Genomic DNA, 14855 nt, shown 5'->3' with positions numbered 1-14855 from the left:
GTGCTCGGGGAGAACTGTCAGGGTGGGGGCTGACAGTGCCCTGCTTGGCTCTCACACCTCCTGTGGGGAAGCCCTACCACGAGCCACTGTGACCTCTGAGGTTGAGCAAATGTGCCGTGGGACTTTTGGCTGAATGTCACCCCGAGCGTCCTCCTCTTGCTTTGCTGAGCAGGGACGTGATAAGAGCTTCCCGTTTAGGGAACTGGCAGGTATTCCAAATTCACCAGGATTGCAGGTGATGGTCACTGTAACAGCCACGGGGATGGGGACAGATTTCTAGCCCCGAGAAGCATCTTTGGGGAAGCGTCAGAGTCTCAGTCCATGGATTCCCGCCATGGTGGGGACAGTCAGCCAAATTATTTCTGATCACATGTCAGTATCCCTGGGCATTTCCAGAAATATTTAGGGGAAAAGAACTCTGTAAAAGGCTGAGGTAATGTAGGGACACTCATAACTAGCGAAGCGTGAGATGCTTGGGGGGAGTTTGTTTAAACAAAGCAAGCCAAAGGGGCTATTAAGGCATGCTGTTCTCCATGAATTCAACATTTTTCTGAAACAGTTTGGTTTCCGTAGCTACTTGTTGCAATTATTTCAAGGAGGTGCCCTTCTAGGACTGCATTATTATTAGATGAGAGAGACACTATGACGTGAGGCAAATCTGGATAATATTTCACAATAGACAGAATGTATTTTTGGAGGTTCTCCCTGCAAGGGATCTTCTCAATCTGTCCACAACATACTCAGCAACTCCCCAGCTGTCGCATCCTCTGCCCCATATTCATTCTTTCCTTCCTCCCATTCAAACTTAAGTCAGCTATAATGGCAGAAAGGCAACCTGATATGTAAATTCACCTAAAATGGCAAATGACCGACAGTAGCTCGAGTCAGAGTTTCTGTTTTAAAGGAGTATGTCTGGGGTCCACGATGCCTGAACAGGGAAGAATCAGACTAACTGTGAAACCCTTTCATCATGAGAGGCCATTAGAGGGAGACTTTTGGGCAGGGGAGCTTCCTGGAATCTATTAATAATACCCCAAAGTCAACTCAGCTGACTCATAAAGTTAACTCTGAAGGTGCTTATGACGTTAACTAATCATCATAATCCCTAAGCCTGAGATGCCTAAATTCTAGAGTTTTGTTCAACACCTCCTTTTGAAGTGAGTAGAGAGGAAATGACCACCCCTAGTTCTCAGTCAACATACTGAGGACCTGAGAGGGCCCCTCACGTGCCCTAGGCTCTCACCTAGCAATGGGTGGAACCAGGACTAAACAGAGAGTCATCTCGTTAGGCTGAAAGGCCGGGTGTCCGGGAGAAGGGTGGGTATTCCTTGGCCCGATGGGTATCCTGGAATATGAGGTTGTACGGGATTGACAGCACAGCTAAGTTTTCTGATCTGCAAGCCTCTCTTTCTCTCATACCCCATCCCCATCCTTCAGCCAATCCTGCAGACTTCACGCTTGAGAACCTGCGTGGAAACGACCACCTTCACCAGGCCCTCTGTTCCACCTCCACACGAGGATTCACCGTCTCTCATTTACAGGATAATTTTCAGCAACGGCTTCCTGACTGCCTCCCCGCTTCCCCTCACCTCGCTCCAGTCTGTGCACACACCAGCCAGAGGGATCTTGTTCAAACTGTCAGGTCATGGCAAGTCCTTGGCTTAAAACCCTTCATTGCTCCCTGTCTCACTCAGTGTCAAAGCCAGAGGTGATCCCCTGGCCCCTGGCGGCCTTGCTGGCCGCGTCTCCCCACCACCCCAGGTTCTGTGTGCTCCGGCCATGCTGTTGCTCAAATTTGCCAAGCGCCTTCCTTTCTAATTGCTGTTCCCCTGCCCCGAGTCCCCCAGATAACCACATAACGAGCTCCTTCCCTTTATTCAGACATCTGTTCAAACGTCATCTCCTCAGAGAAGCCTCCCACCCACTCGATCTAAAACAGCCCCCACCCAGCATGCTTTATCCCCTATGTTTTCCTTTTCTTCATAGCACTTTCCACCTGATGCACCATATATATTTTAAAAAATGCCTTGTCTGGCTCTCTTATCTAGCACCATATGAGTTTCGTTATATCCTCATTGCTAGAATAGTGCGTGGCACCTACTTGCTGAGTAAATGAAACCGAGAAACTCAGAGCGACACATTTCTTTTTAGATAAGAATGTTTTCTTCCTTTTCATTTTAAACTACCCAGCTACACGACATCAGCCCTGTGATCAATTTTTTTTTTTTTTTTTCTGAAGCTCTGACCTCTGGGTGGCCTTTAGCAAGTAACATGACTTTGTTAGAGCTCACTTTACCCAGCTGTAGAATGGGAATGAAAATACCACCTATCTCCCTTCCCTGACACTTGACTGAAGCAGCCTCTGACACGCCTTCTTTGTTCTTTGAGGGAAGGAGCCACACACAAGAAAATTCTCCCCATGAAGTTACAGTTAAAAGCCCCAAGAGGGTAGGAGCTGTACTTTGTTTCTCTCCATTCTTACACAAAGTAGGCCTCCATTAAGTGCTTATCAAAGTTAGTATCTGTGGGACATAAATTGCACCTGCTTCTGCAGCCCTGCTCCCAGAAGCTGGCCCCTTTCTGGGCTAACACTCAGAAATAGCAGAAGAACGAAATCTAGCTTAGTAGTGACGCAGATTCCTTTTTCCAGAGGAAGCCAACTGCACAGCCCTTGATGGACAAATGGTGACCATGGATGTGTTGTTTGCTTTGAACGTGGAGCAGGGAATTTCACAAGATGAGAAAAATTCAGATCAGAGGATTCTTCCTCTCGGCTATAACTTTTTTTTTTGGAGTGACCCTGATTAATACCATGATTCTCTTAATTTGGGTGAATTTCCTTGTTCAGCTCAGAGCTACTGATTCAGCAGATATTCCCAGAGTCAGACCTTAGTGGAAACTAACATGTGACGTCTGGTGCCAGGCACTTCCCCATGCTCAACAAGCGTTTATAGATGAGTGCGTGGATATTCACACCACACTGTTTCTATCTTCACCTCTTTGCCTTTCTTTCTTCTTCTCTTCCCTTTCTGACTCTTTTTTATTCCTTCCCCATTTACGCCCCAGTGCTCCTCTGAGACACGTGGGCATTTTATGGTTTTGTTGGTCTTGACAGATGACTGACCTTCCAAAGCCCAGTGATTTGGTATCAGAAGATCTAAGTTTTTTCCTTTTCTCCACGTTCTAAAGAAGCGTGTTGTAGTTTCCCCAGCAGAAGTGAAAGTGATTAACGGGCGACTCAGATGTCTGCACAGGCACAAGAATGAGGGGGAGAGGGGTTAAGACAAGAGGAAGAGGGGACTTTTGGAGGGGCTGAGAGCAAATCCCCACACACGTTCTGACTACCCAGTGGAAAGAAATGAAATCCTGTGTTCCAGCGCAATATTGCCATTGTTGATAATTCTCTGTCATCCAGCAGGTGCCAGGATAAAAACCTTCATTTTGATTTTTATACGTTCATTTTAACAACTGGGACTTCCTCATTTGCCTGAGGAGGAGGTATACAAGGGTGCACAATTTATAGTTAATTTGAAGATGAAGAAAATATTAGCATATCTTTTGTTGCCCCTAAAAACACAATACCTAAATTAGCACAGTGCCCTGACTGCCATCCCGTACACGCATTTAGATTGTAAATGAGCTCCATTTCAAGCACATTTGTAACGGTTGCGAAAGTGAGGGACCAATTATGTGGCCATATTGATACTAATGATGGCGACGTCCAGAGAACTGTCCCAGCCTGAGAACACCCACAGTGCAACCAACAATCATGGCTTCAGTCCCAATCAGAAGGTTTTCATTCAGTCCTAATCATAGTGGAATCTGTCAAATGGATTTGTTTCCAGAAAGCTTGCTTGACACAGGTCAAATGGCAGAAGTTGCAAAAATGTCATTGTTTTACATAAAATATCTGCAGAAATTACACCTAGAAACTGTTGCCCTTTTATCCCGTTAACTGGCATATACAAAGTAACAGCCAGGTCAAATGGTTACCATGGTGGCAACGATCATTTTATGGTACATTTGTAATTGTTCTAAAACAATGAATATGAAATAAAAGTGACCAGAATTAAGAGGTGATGTTTTGCTCAAGAAGGGGAAAAGATGAAAAATTCATTAAGAGCCTAAGAAGAAACTGGTTCTAAGAAACGTGTTATTGTATTTGTTGAAAGAATATTGTCAAGGTCTTTATCCATATTGTGGCCCCACAGAACATAGCTTCTTTAGATTTTAGTCTTAGCTTCCACAATAGTGCTGGTTTATTTTAACCTTATAGAAACTGTAGGTTTTTATACATTATCATATTTTCTTCTTTGCTTTGGTTGGTAAGGAGCTCAAAACCAAACTTATAGACTATCTCTAATGACTCTGCAGAACTTCATGTTTGCATTTGTTTTTCTTTCTTTTTCTGAGGGAGGTGAGTGGTTGTGTATTAATTTTATCATTCACTTTATTTTCTTATCAATATTTCCTTTTCACTCTGTTTCCTTCACTTGTTTCTTTTCTGCTTTTCTATTATATATATTCTTAAAAGCTATCATACAAGGATATGGAGCATGAATATATAAATAAATCTGGTCTCAAGGTGACAAATTTAACACATCCAAGTCATCATCCTGGTGCTACTATTTATCCTATCTTGCTATCTTTTTAGAACAATAAATTTAGAATGCTGTCCTCCTTCTTGAAGTTATAAAAACATTTTTCTGAATTAGCATATACTGAACTTAGGTTTTCCTCTTAGTCTTTTAAATTTTGTTCTCTCTTTTTTTACCCTTTGCCTCAAAATAAATTAATGTGAACTATTACCTTAAGTTCTATTAGTCATCAGCTTGGGGACATACTGCTGCTACACCGGCTACACTTATTTTTTTTAATTGTTCCAAGAGGGGTGATGAATCTATCCTGAGCCATCACATTCATTTACTCTCTCTGTCTCCTTGCATTTACTTCTTTACTTTCCAACTCAACTTACCTATTTATTATTTGGCCATTTCATATTCTCTCTCTCTCCCTCTCTCTCTCCCTCTCTCTCAACAACCCCCCCACCCCAACCTTTGCCTAGTTTTTTCCCTTTAGCTCTCTTTTTTTAAAAATGAAGTATAGTTGAGTTACAATGTTGTTTTAGTTTCAGGTGTACACCAAAGTGATTCAGTTATATATATATTCTTTTTCAGATTCTTTCCACTTATAGGTTATTACAAAATATTGAGTAGAGTTCCCTGTGCTATACAATACGTCCTTGTTTGTTATCTATTTTGTATATAGTAGTGTGTATATATTAATCCCAAACTCCTAATTTATCCCTCCCCCCGTTCCCCATAATCATAAGTTTGTTTTCTATGTCTGTGGGTCTATTTCTGTTTTGTATATAAGTTTATTTGTATCTTTTTTTTTTTTTTTAGATTCCACATATAAGCAATATCATATGACATTTGTCTTTCTCTGTCTGGCTTACTTCACTTAGTATGATAATCTCTAGGTCCATCCATGTTGCTGTAAATGGCATTATTTCATTCTTTTTATGGCTGAGTAATATTCCATTGTATATATGTACCACATCTTCTTGATCTATTCCTTTGTTGGTGGACATTTAGTTTGCTTCCTTGTCCTGGCTATTGTAAACAGTGCTGCAATGAACATGGGGGTGCATGTATCTTTTCGAATTATGGTCATATGGTAGTTCTATTTCTAGTTTTTTAAGGAACCTCCATTCTTTTCTCCACAGTGGCTGTACCATCCCTTTATCTCTTTCCCCATCCATTCATCCATCCATCCATCCATCCATCCATCTATCCATCCATCCATTCCCTTCTCCTTTCCTTCATCTCTCCCTCCCTCCCAAGTATGCTTCCCCAGTTTAAAAATAACCACAGAAGCTCATATACAATCAGGCCATGAAAACATAAATAAAATTCTAGAAACCATAGGAAAGGAAGAAGAAACATGTATAACAAAAATCTACTTACAATGACAGTCAAACTCAGTCTGGACTCTGTAAGCTCATATGAAGGGAAAATCAGAATAGATTCTGTAAGGCCTAATGGCAGACAACTTGTATTAACATATTGGCTGTAAATATAACTGGACCTGGGGTGGGTGGAGGTAGAGAAGAAGAGGGTTGCAGTGGATTTTGAAGATTTATGTGACTATATAATGGAATGAAGGTAATGAGACCATATTGAAATCATCCTGACTCCTCCCTTTCTTTCATACCTCACATGCAGTCCGTTAACAAATTCTATTTCTAGCCTCAGTATATCAGAATCTGCCACATACCTCCTTCCCCAGTACTATCATGACACAAATCATCACCTCCTGCCTAGATTGGCATTGTCCCTTTTGGTGGGTCTGCCCCTGCCCTTGCCCTTCTTGCTGTTCTCGACCCAGCAGCCACTGTGATAGTGTGAAAATGTGGGTCACGGCCCTCTGCTCAAGCATCCCCAGTGTCTTGTCTTTTCACCTCACTCACAGTTAGAGCCAAAGTCCTTCCAATGGCTACTCAGCCCTACAAGCTCTGGGCACCAACCTCTCTGAGCTCTTCCCCTCACTCACAGTGCCTCTGCCACTCAGCCCAAAGGTCTCTCCTCAGGTTTGTTCCCTTTTCCTGAAAGATGCCTCAGATAAAGTCAGCCCTCAGTACCCGCAGGTTCCACATCTGTGGATTCAACCAACTGCCAATGGCAATTCGATCGCTTTACATAAGGGACTTGGGCATCCATGGATTTTGGTGTCCACCGGGGATACTAGAACCAAGGGACCATATACCTGTGTCTCACTCCTTACCTCTTTCAGGTCTTTGCTCAAGTGTTTTCTCATCAGAGAGTCCACCTGCCTTAGTTCCATCTCATCTTACTGAAAATTAAGGCTCCTTTACTACCCCTGCCCTTTCTAGCCCCTTGTTTCATTTTCACAGTAGCACTTATTACTTCCTAACACACCATATGCGATCATACCAATTTATTTATGGTCTATCTCTGCCCACCCTCCCACCCGAGTGCCGATTCTGTGAGGGCAGAGTGTTTAATCTGTCATGTTTATGCTGTATGCCCAACACCTAAAACAGTACCCAGTGGGTACTTAGCTCAATACATATTTGTTGAATGAATGGATGAAACTAAATACTCTGAGAGCATTGGCACCAATTCTAAACAGCTAAGATAATATAGCAGAGTGTCATCCAAAATAAATTAATAGAATGAAGCAAGTTCCCCGTTGCCAAAGTAAAATAGAAAGTCAAAGCAATGACTGGGTCATTTGTAGAGACATGGATGGACCTAGACACCGTCATACAGAGTGAAGTAAGTCAGAAAGAGAAAAACAAATATCATATATTAACGCATATATGTGGAATCTAGAAAAATGGTAGATGAACCGGTTTGCAAGGCAGAAATAGACACGGATGTAGAGAACAAATGTATGGACACCAAGGGGGGAAAGCAGGGGGCAGGAGGAGGCGGGGTTGTGGTGGAATGAATTGGGAGATTGGGATTGACATATATACACTAATATGTATAAAACAGATAACTAATAAAACCTGCTGTATTAAAAAAATAAAATTCAAAAAATAATAAAAATGGGCTTACAGAAAAAATAACTGGTTATTTAGGGCAAAGGGATTTTTTTTTTTATACTGTTAGAGGATCATAGAGAATCCTAGGAGTGAAAGAAATCTGAGGTCTCACTCAGTCCTGCCTCCTGACAACAAGAATGAGGGGCACATTTACATCAAGTGAAAGGGGATCTTTTCTGTGTTTAAGGGCATTTGGAGAAATACTATGGTTTTCCAGTCGTTCATAATTTTTCTTTTTGATGTTCAACCATTCACCATCCACTCCCCTTCTTAGGAAAGTCATATCTCGAACTTAAATCACACTCACTGAAATGAAAAGCCAACTGCAATTACATCCACCTCCCGCTTCTCTTTCTCTTTAACTATCTGTTCCTAAACAGCAACAGACAAAAGCACAATGTTTCTCAGGTACCTATGGCACAAAATCAAAATTCTACCAAATAGTAATGAAGACTTTGGCCTTTTCCTAAGTTATTTCCTTTGAAATACATTTTTCTATTATAGGTTGCAAACAGCTTTCCCTTTTAATTTTTTTTTTAAAAAAGTAGGAAGGAACTGCTAGCTCATTTGCTTTTTTGGTGTTTACACATCATAGGTTAAATTCTGTTACGACAATGTGTTACAATTTAATAAAATCACATGGGTAAGATTTTCTGGTCTAGCAAAAGGCCCACTTTGGGCTATAATATTATTTATGTTGGAAGTTGTTGGAAGTCAACTCAAACCAATAGCAAATTTCCAGTGAAACAAAATGTGAGAGAAGGTATATTAGACTGGAAGTCAGGAGACTGGGCTGGAATCTGACTCTCGTTCGGTTATGAACATGCTGTGTGAGCTTGAGGGAATTTACTCATCCTTACTGGGCTTCAGTTTTTCTTCCTGCAAAAGGAGAGCTTTAGATTTAAAGGAACTTTGTATTCCCTTTCATCCCTAGGATTTATGATTCTTTGTATAATTGAAATGAATTTAGCCTGAAGTTTTATATTTTGATTTCTCTTTCCTCCCTGCCTCCCTCACTTCCTTCTTTTCCCTCCCATTTATCCATCCATTTACCCATCCATCCATCCATCCTCCATCTTTACTTATATTTTGATTCTCTTCTTTCTTTCCTTCTATTCTTTTTTGTTTTTGTTTTTGTTTGCAGTACGTGGGCCCCTCACCGCCGCGGCCTCTCCCGCCATGGAGCACAGGCTCCGGATGCGCAGGCCCAGCGGCCACGGCTCACGGGCCCAGCTGCCCCGCGGCATGTGGGATCTTCCCGGACCGGGGCACGAACCTGTGTCCCCTGCATCGGCAGGCCGACCCCCAACCGCTGCGCCACCAGGGAAGCCCCTTTCCTTCTATTCTTTCTCCCTTTTTTACCTTTCCATTTCTTTCAATAACTTTCTTTTCTACTTCTTTCTTTGTCTTTTTCTTTTCCTATTTCTTTCCTTTTCTTTTATTCTGTCCTTTCCTTTTCTCTTTGTTTATTTTCCCTGTCCCTCCTTTCCAGCTTTCTTTCATCCTTCTCTTTCTTAAATTCTTTCTCTCAGCAGCAAATCACTCAACATTTCAACAAATCCGTAAATTAGCGGTAGTTTTATGGGCTGGTGCTAACACCTATTCTGATCAACCAGGCATTGCAAACTGATGTGAATGCTGATAGGGTGGCTCAGGCCTCGCATGGAAAGTAGCCAGACCAGCACACGGCTATCGTTTGATGAAGCCAGAGTCTAACAGGAAGTCTTCTGCAAATTGCCTCACAAATTATACAGTGGTTCCCTGCCTTCTTGTTATTGGCACGAAATAGATTTGTGAAACTAGGCTTAACATCCAAATTCTTTCTCTGTTATAGGAAGTATCAAAGCTACCTTTTTAAACATAACAGTGAAAAAATAAATTTTTACAGAAAATGCCATAAACAAAGAAAGTATAAATGACAAACTTGGGAAGTACAGTGTAATGACAGTCAAAAGGTCTAATTTCCATAATATATAAAATGTTCTTGCAAATTATTTATATATACACACGTTTCAATAGAAAATGGCAAATTTTATGGATAATTCACACAGAAGGAAATAAAAATGGCCAACAGACATAGGACACTCAACCTCAAGAGTTAAAGAAATTCAGTTTGAAAGGTCATTTTTTCGAAAGAAAATTTATTATTTTTAACAGAGTGTAATGCTTTAAATTAGCCTGAAGAATAATCTTAGTATACATTTTATCAACTTTTTTTTAAAGGAATATAAAACTATTTACTGACCACTGTTCACCAGTATTTAAAATACAGTAAACAATATGTAGTTGAGTAATATTCTGATTACTACAAAGTTATTGTTCTTCCTGGCTTCTGCTGCACCAGTAACCCAAAATACTGAGACAATTGAGCCTACATGTAAGGAATGGGTTGGGGTAAAGTTTGAAAAAACATGAAGATCAAGTTTAGATTAGAAAAGTTTGTTCCCTCATTTATTCCTGCAGATCCTAAATTGCCAACATCTCTAACCATCTGATGAGGTTTCCATGAACAAGGCTGAGACATTCCATGTATCACAGTCTTTCAGTAAACACAGCACGGGGATTTCAACTTCTTATAAAAGAATGGTTTGCCAAAAGGAAGCTTTAAATATCCATTTAACTAAGTCTTGCTTGGCTAATTAAAACATACCAGAAGTTTTCTAGTTTTTTCATTTGGGTTGACAGAGATAAAATTTTCCTTTCAGGGGTTTTACATATAAAACTGCCTTTATATGATGGTAGATATGGATGCAGATTCTGATAGGGCTGCTTTAAAAAAATATCCAATTTAAATTGTTTACATTAATTTGTCTAATTAATTACAAAATTATTTAATTTGAAAGGTTAAGACTTAAATTTTCAATTTAAGTTGAAGTGATTTCTTATATTGCTCAAAATGACAGAATCCCAGAAACATGGGCTTATCCATGGTTGTGAAAGGCTGGTTTTGTTTTGGTAAATGTATTTAAACAATAACCAAAAAAAAAACCCCAAACCATTTACATATGTATTTTATGTATACACATACAGAAAACCCAGAATGGTCCTTAGGCATATATGAGTTAAATGCAAATTCTAAATTCTGATTAAGTAATGACTATGGAGATTTTCCCCAACATTTAGAAAAGCTGTTCTCTAATGCAGAGTAAATAATATACCGTGGTATCAAATGTTCTTTTCTGCTAAAGGAAGCAACTACAGAAAGCTTTTATTTGTTCGAAGTAACCAGTGCTACAGATGCAAAAAAAACAAAAACAAAACCCCCCAAAAACCCCACAACTTCCCCAATACTACTTCAAAACGAACGTATCAAACTTGATTTTCATTAGAATGTAGTTATTTCTTCACACTAATAAATCAAAAAAATATATATATATATATAAAAAGCAATGCAAACAATTATTGAGCTTCATCTTCTGGACAAGAATGCTAAGTTAGTCTCTCTTCATAAAAAGCAATTACAATTTGAGGACACTTCATATTTGCCTCTTTTGCCAGCACCAAGTCCGCCTCATCTGAATCTTTCCATTTCGTGAGAAACATGAATTCTCCACTGCTGTCTGTGGCACCAGTTATCGCTCTGGGTCGAGACCTCTGGCTAAACCTCTTGTCTTGTCAGCAGCATCTCTTTCCTTCTCTGATTTGCTATCATCAGATTCACTGTCAGATAAAGATTTTCTTTTTGTTCCATCTTTTTCTTGACCAGCTTTTTGAGAATTAAGAAATGCTTCAATTAGCTCTGGACAATCTAAATTTTCTTCGGGTTCCCAGGTATTGTCTGCATCTGTAAATCCCTTCCACTTCAGGAAATACTCCACCTTCCCATTCACTACACGATGGTCCAGTACTTTTTCTACCACAAATTCTTCAGGTTCTGCCTCTTCGACTTTTTTACTCTTTCCATTCTGTTTCTTTTCCATTTTTTGCAACGTAGTTTTATTGGAGGCCATTTTTTAATGCAGACTTGAAGAGCTATTATTCACCGCCTCCGAGCCGCTCTGGGTCCCAGGTCTGCCGCGTCTCCGGCCCTGCACACCTCAAGCTCCAGCCACATCTGAGGGGGAGGGAGCTGGGGAGCTATTTTTCCTTAACTTTTTTAATCTTGCCATGCACACTTTTTTTTTTTATACATTTATTTATGTATATTTTTGGTTGCGTTGGGTCTTCGTTGCTGTGCACAGGCTTTCTTTAGTTGCGGCGAGTGGGGACTACTCTTCGTTGCGGTGTGCGCGCTTCTCACTGCGGTGGCTTCTCTTGTTGCGGAGAACGGGCTCTAGGTGTGTGGGCTTCAGTAGTTGTGGCACATGGACTTCAGTAGTTGTGGCTCACGGGCTTAGTTGCTCCGCGGCATGTGAGATCTTCCCGGACCAGGGCTCGAACTCATGTCCCCTGCATTGGCAGGCGGATTCTTAACCACTGCGCTACCAGGGAAGTCCCTAGCCATGCACACCTTTAAATGTGACTTTTAAAAAGTATTGTCTCTCAAGGGGCTTCCCTGGTGGCGCAGTGGTTGAGAGTCTGCCTGCCGATGCAGGGGACACGGGTTCGTGCCCTGGTCTGGGAAGATCTCACATTCCGTGGAGCAGCTAGGCCCGTGAGCCATAGCCGCTGAGCCTGCGCGTCCGGAGCCTGTGCTCCGCAACGGGAGAGGCCACAACAGTGAGAGGCCCGCGTACGGCAAAAAAAAAAAAAAAAAAAAAAAAAAAAAAGTCTCTCAATCAACAATTTTGCCAAATTGTCTCCCCTTCCTGTTCTCTTAAAAATGTAGGTTATAAAGAAATGAGGTATGTTTTTCTAGGTAATGTTTCACTTAAGCCCAATTCTTCAGACTGGACTGCCAATTATTCTTCCCCATTTCCCATCCCTACTGAAATACTCAGAATATTAGGTATCGCTGCCATTTTTCAAATATATGTTTTAAAACTTAATGAAACAGGAAGGAATTGGGTCACCTTTGAGATCCCTTTCATGTTTCTCTTGCTTAGTCAGTACAACAGCAAGGTAAGGTCACAGGATTTGGAGTCAAACCGAACCTGAGTTTAATCTTTGCTCTGGTATTTAGTTACCTATATCTGATATCTAAGTTTCTTATTCTCTTGAACCTCAACTTTCTCATCTGTAGAACAGGACTAATACTGGCATGTGTTTCACTACATGCATGTGATACAAGGCATGTGGAGCACTTAGAGTAAACAGAGTAACAGAGGACCAGATAAATACACTGCTGAAACAATGATGGTGGTAATGACGAAAGCTTGAGATGACGGGGGTGGGGATGATGGTGGTAATGACGAAAGCTTGAGATGACGGGGGTGGGGATGATGGTGGTAATGACGAAAGCTTGAGATGACGGGGGTGGGGATGATGGTGGTAATGACAAAAGCTTAAGAATGTAAGAGAACTGATCAGAACTATGAGGGGAACTCCAGGTCGTATCTACTTAATTTAGAAGGAACAGATGGGATGTCACCTAAATGCTAAGAAAAGAACTTTGCAACTTATTCAAGGTTTGAATCTAAGTCCCTTGAAATCTCACTGAGTCAGTATAATACAGAATATCTCATTCTGGTAAAGAGCCAGGCTTTAAACTCTTTCATCAATTTAAATACAGTAGAATGAGGGAAACAGATGAGAAAAACGAGTGAGAGTAGTCAGAACAGTAGGGGAGGCAAACACACATTCAGGTCTATGTATAATTTTGACACAATATGGGTCAACATCTAATAATATTTCAAAGATGATGCAGGTAACCTTGACAACTCAGCTGATGCAGGCACTGAAAGAATAAGAGATTCACAGGGAGACCCAGGAGAAAATCTGGGCCATTTTCTTGGTTGACTGATGGCTCATAGCTTTTACTCTGTAGAAAATTTGTTATAACTCGTAAAGCAGTCTTTTTTAACTTAATCAACAAATATCTATTAAACGTTTGTAACATGCCAAGACACTGTGCTAGGTCTTGGGGACATAGAGACATTCCCTTGCCACGAGAAGCTTCTCAAGAAGGACATTCCCACCTACAGCCAGCTAGAATGCAGCCCCGCACTTCAACCTCACCCAGGAACCCTGCAAGTCATGGCTTATTAGTGCAATTTTATCGACCAAGGTAACTGAAGTTCAGAGAAAATGCAACCAGAAAGGGCCAAGGCTAACATTTCAACTTCACTCTGCCTGGGCTCGATTCTCAGAAGAGTGACAAAAATGAAGTGATTTATTTTGATTGGGATAATGCTAATAATGAGAATAAAAACAGGCTAGGTTTGTCGCAGCAGCTACAGCAGCAAAAAAAAAAAGCTTCTTCACACCTCAGTGGCTCGACACAATTTCCTCTCTCCATCATGCTACATGTCCGTGTAGGCTGGCAAGGGACTCTATGACATGGAGCCACGGAGCTCCACCATCTAGAACCGGCAGCCTCCTCAGTTGCAGAGGCAGAGGCAGAGGGCATGGAGGATTGTCCAGTACTGACTCTTGAGGGTCACTTCCAGGTGCAGCTCACTGGCCAGCCCTCATCACATGGCTTTACTCAGGGGTGGGACGAGGCTGAGAGGAGTGAAGCCCTTAGTGTGACATCTAAGGAGGCACGGGCTCTCTGGGTCATGCAAACACAGGACTGGCACTGGTGTGACCCCAAAAGCCAGTGGTTCCTTATATTTTTTACTTTAGGCAACTTACTAGTCTCACCTTAGTCCCAGTCATGGCCCCCACCTAACTGATAGGAGGCTGGGAAATGCAGGGTCTCTCATGTTTGGGAGGGAGAGAGAAGGTGGATACTGGAGAGGACTAGGAATGTCTAGTAACCTGGGCTTGAAACCTCACCCTCATCTGTGATGCTGCCTTCGGCTCCTTTTCTCCCTGCCTCTCTATTCCAGGCAGTTGCCAAGCTTTGGGATTTTTTTACATCTTTATTGGAGTATAATTGCTTTACAATGGTGTTCTAGTTTCTCCTTTATAACAAAGTGAATCAGTTATACATATACATATGTCCCCATATCTCTTCCCTCTTGCGTCTCCCTCCCTCCCACCCTCCCTATCCCACCCCTCTAGGTGGTCACAAAGCACAGAGCTGATCTCCCTGTGCTATGCGGCTGCTTCCCACTAGCTATCCATTATACATTCGGTAGTGTATATATGTCCATGCCTCTCTCAATTTGTTACAGCTTACCCTTCCCCCTCCCTGTGTCCTCAAGTCCATTCTCTAGTAGGTCTGTGTCTTTATTCCTGTCTTACCCCTAGGTTCTTCGTGACATTTTTTTTTTCTTAAATTCCATATATATGTGTT

At 41.4% G+C, this 14855-nt stretch overlaps 1 protein-coding gene and 1 pseudogene across 4 annotated transcripts in view; both read right to left on the bottom strand.

Annotated features, from left to right (window-relative positions):
- NR3C1 (nuclear receptor subfamily 3 group C member 1) overlaps positions 1-14855 on the bottom strand; it is a 609329-nt gene that overhangs the window by 159631 nt on the left and 434843 nt on the right. The gene's annotated exons all lie outside the window — the stretch shown is intronic.
- On the bottom strand, positions 10589-11905 carry LOC309959642 (chromobox protein homolog 3-like; annotated as a pseudogene). The gene has a single exon. The product of its transcript is annotated as a chromobox protein homolog 3-like (transcript).

The sequence above is a fragment of the Leucopleurus acutus genome (genome assembly GCF_964270905.1).
Source record: "Leucopleurus acutus genome assembly, chromosome: 3".
In the NCBI taxonomy this organism is placed as follows: Eukaryota; Metazoa; Chordata; class Mammalia; order Artiodactyla; family Delphinidae; genus Leucopleurus; species Leucopleurus acutus.
The sequence above is the reverse complement of the archived record's forward strand: the minus strand, read 5'-3'. Positions and strand labels throughout refer to the sequence as shown.